The sequence below is a fragment of the Desmodus rotundus genome, chromosome 1, assembly GCF_022682495.2.
Source record: "Desmodus rotundus isolate HL8 chromosome 1, HLdesRot8A.1, whole genome shotgun sequence".
In the NCBI taxonomy this organism is placed as follows: Eukaryota; Metazoa; Chordata; class Mammalia; order Chiroptera; family Phyllostomidae; genus Desmodus; species Desmodus rotundus.
The window spans coordinates 33,467,105-33,471,376 of record NC_071387.1 but is presented as its reverse complement, the minus strand read 5'-3'; the positions used below and the strand labels follow the sequence as shown (position 1 = coordinate 33,471,376).

The following is a 4,272-nucleotide window of genomic DNA, read 5'->3' as shown; positions in this document are numbered from 1 at the left end:
GATTTGAGTGTACGTAGTTTATTTGGGATGTGATCCCAACAAGCATCTTGCCTTGTGAGAAATGCTAAAAGAAGTTCTTCAGAGAAAAGGAAAATGATCAGGACCTTGGTCAGGAACTTGGATCTACATACAGAAAGGAAGAGCTTTAGAGAAGAAATAAGTGAAGACAAAATTACAACTTTTATTTTTCTTGCTCGATTGATCTAACAATAACAATTTGTTCAAAATAATAATAATAACAATAATGTATGTGATGGTCACAACTTGTATACAAGGGAAATGAATGACAGTAATGATACAAAGGATGGGAGGGAGAATTTTTGTAAGGTGCTTGCACTACAGGTGAAGTGGTCTAGTGTTGAAAGTAGACTTGAATTAGTTATAAATGCATATTGTAAACTCTAGGGCAACTACTAAAAAAAGCTTTTTAAAAATATAACTGATATGCTAAAGAGAGAAAAGAGAAAAACAGTGGAATAATATAAAATGCTCAATTAAACCATAATTGGCAGAAAAAGAGAAGACAAAATTAGAAACAAAGAACAAGAACAACAAATAGAAAACAGTAATAAATAGACATTAATCCAACTATACAATAACCACTTTAAACAATGATCTAAATGCCCCAATTAAAAGACAGAGATTGTCAAAGTAGATCAAAAAACAAGACCTAATTATATGTTGTCTAAAAGAAATCTACTTCAATACAACTGTAATTGAATAACAATAAAAATTTTAAAAAATAAAATAAGAAAAAAAAGAAATCTACTTTAAATGTAAAGTAAAGGGATGGAGAAAACTACATCATGCTCACACTAACCAAAACCAAAAAGCTGGCGTGGCTATATTAATTTCAAACAGAGCAGACTTCAAGCAAAAAATTATTAACAGCGATAAAAAGGGAGACTGAATTGTGCCCCCTACCCCAACTTCATAGGTCAAAGCCTTAACCCTCAATATGACCATGTTTGGAGATATGGCCTGTAAGTTGCTGACTGAAGTTCCATGAGGTGGTAAGGGAAGGGCCCTGATATGATGGGATTAGTGTCCTTCTAAGCACAGACCCCAGAGAGCGTGTTCTCTATCTTTCTCCAAGTGTGCTCAGAAAAGAGGGCATGTGGGCACACAGCAAATGGCATCCACCTATAAGCCAGAAAGAAAGGCCTCACCAGGGACTGACCATACCAGCACCCCGATCTCAGACTCCCAGGCTTCAGAACTGTGAGAAAACAAATGTCTTTGTTTAAGCCACCTAGTTTGTGGTATTTTGTTGTGGCAGCCCACCCTAACTAAGATGGAGGGGCACTGCAGAATGATAAGGGGGTCAATTCTCCACAAAGACATCATCCTTAACATACATCACCCAACAACATAGTGTCAGAATACACGAATCAAAAACTAACAGAACTGCAAGGAGAAATGGTAAATCCACCACTATAGTTGGAGACTCCAACGCTCCTCCGTCCAGATCCAGCAGACAGGAAATCAGTAAGGATATAGCCAAACTCAACAACATCACTGAGCAATTGGATTAACTGATGTCTATAGACTATTTCACCCAACAACACCAGATTATATATTCATCTCAAGATAATATGGAAATTATACCAAGATAAACCACATTCTGGACCATAAAACACACCTTAACAATTTAAAAGAATAGAAATCATTAAAAGTTTGCTTTCAAACCACAATGGAATTAAACTAGAAATCAGAAAGATAGCTGGAAAATCCCAAAATACATGGAGATTTAAACATTTCTAAATAACACATAGGCCAAAGAAGAAATCTCAAGTGAAATTATAAAATATTTGAAACTAAGTGAAAATGAAAATACAACTTGTCAAAATTTGTGAAGTCCCATGAAAGCAGCATTTTGAGGGAAATGTATAGTATTGAATGTATATATTTAAAAAGAAGAAAGATCTAAAAGCAATAATCTAAGCTTATACCCTAGGAAACTAGAAACGAAGCAGCAAATTAAATCCAAAATAAGCAGAAGAAAAGAAATAATAAAAATTAGAACAGAAAGCAGCCCTGGCTGGTATGGCTCAGAGGATTGAGCACAGGCCTGTAAACCAAAAATTAGAACAGAAATCGATAGAGAAAATCAATAAAACAAAAAAAAAATTTAAATAAAAATAGAGAAAATCAAAGAAACCAAAAGTTGGTTCTTGGAAAAGGTCAATAAAATCAATAAGCCTCTAGCCAGGCTAACTAATAAAAAGAGAGATAGCACAAATTACTATTAGAAATGAAAACGGAGCCCCGGCTGGTGTGGCTCAGTGGATTGAGTGCCAGTTGCTGTTTCGATTTTCAGTCAGGGCACCTGCCTGGTTTGTGGGCCAGGTCCCTAGTAGGGGGTACGCCAGAGGCAACCACACACTGATGTTTCTCTCCCTCTCTCCCTCCCTTCCTCTCTCCCTAGAAATAAACAAGTAAAATCTTAAAAGAAAAAGAAATGAAAAAGGAGGTATCATTACAGAAGTTATAGACATTAAAATAATAATAAAGGAGGCCCCGGGGCAGGTCACAGCAGCTCAGGTGGTGGGAGAAGCAGTGGCCAGGCAGCCCAGCTTAGAGAAGGCTCTCGGTGCCATGGCCAGCAGGCACCCAGCATGTGCCCGCCCTGCTGCCATGATGCCCAAGGGGAAGGCCAGCTCTGCCAACGAAGCAGCAGAGGCAGAGCCCAAAGAGAAGATCAGTAGGTTGTCAACTAAACCTGCTGCTGCAAAAGTGGAAACTAAGCCAAAAATAAAAAAGGTGGCAGGAAAGGATAAATCTGCAGACAAAAAAAAAAACAAAAAACCCCGCAAATGAGAGGGAAAAGGAGAACAAAGGGAAAACAGGCCGAAGTGGCTAACCAGGAAACTAAAGAAGATCTACCTGCAGAAAACGGAGACTAAAAGCAAGGAGAGTCTAGCATCTGATGCATCAGGAGAGAAGGAAGCCAAGTCTGATGAATATCATATATCGTACATTATCAGTGGTCACTGCCTCCCTTCTTGTACAATCCAGAGGAATATTCTTATGAACTATTTTGTAAATGCAAGTTTTTTTAGTAGCTCTGGAAATATTTTTTTAAAGGATGGAATTCCATCTTTTCCCATTTTTAAATGTAAATGTCTTTTTTTAAGAGGTGAAATCATTTGCTGTTTTTTTTGTTTTGGTTTGGTTTTTGGTTTTTTGGTTTTTTGTAGAGCAAGAATATAGTGGGGTATTAAATATGGGAGTGTTTGTCGTGGGTGTCAGCTTAACACCCCATAGACGAGGGTAGTTTTTGTACCTTATAATACAAAGCATACGAAATGGCAATTTGGAATCAGTCATGCATTTAATATGTCTTAAATGTTTTAAATTACTTGTATTCTCATGTTTTAGGTAGAATGGTTTCCTAAAGAAAACCACTCCTTGAGCTTGGCTCTCCCTATCAGAACTGTGTGCAGAACTCTGTAACATCTTTGATGTGTAGTCCAGGTTTCATAACCTTTAATGTGCTGTGCAAGATTGAAAATTTGATTATGTAGTGTATATGATATTGAATTGTGAATTAGTTGGACAAATAACAACATTTGAAGATATTGGTACTTGATGCACCATTAAGGAAAATTAGCCTCCAAATTTTAAGCTAGAAAGTAACTGGAATAACTGTTTAGAAAAGAATCACAACTACATGACTTTTTATGTTTTTGGTATGTAAGAATTGTGTACACATAGATATGTCTGTGTACTTATCCTCAAAACAACCTATGAAATCTCAATTATAAAAGAAAAAGAATAATAGAGGAATACTATGAACAATTCATATCCACAAATTTGATAACCTAGATGAAATGGACCAATTTCTTGAAAGACACAATTTGCCAAAACTCACACAAGAAGAAATAGACAATCTGAATAGGCCTGTATCCATTTTAAAAATTAAATCAATAATTAGTAACCTTCCAACACTGAAAGTACCAGGCTTACATGGGTTCACTGATTCTTCCAAACATTTTTAAAAGATTTTTATTTATTTATTTTTAGAAAGAAAGGAAGGGAGGGAGAAAGAGAGGGAAAGAATTGTCAATGTGCAGTTGCCCCTCACGCATCCCCCACTGGGGGCCTGGCCCACAGCCCAAGCACATGCCCCAACTAGGAATCATTGAACCAGCCACCCCCACCCCGCCAGGTTCACAGGCCAGCACTCAATCCACTGAGCCACACCAGCCACGGCTGATTCTTCCAAACATTTAAGAAAGGGGTAATACCAATTCTCTACAATCTCTTTTA

At 37.1% G+C, this 4,272-nt stretch overlaps 1 pseudogene; it reads left to right on the top strand.

Moving 5' to 3' along the window:
- Nucleotides 1-2,640: 2,640 nt before the first annotated feature.
- LOC112304331 (non-histone chromosomal protein HMG-14 pseudogene) lies at nt 2,641-3,385 on the top strand (annotated as a pseudogene).
- Nucleotides 3,386-4,272: the final 887 nt, after the last annotated feature.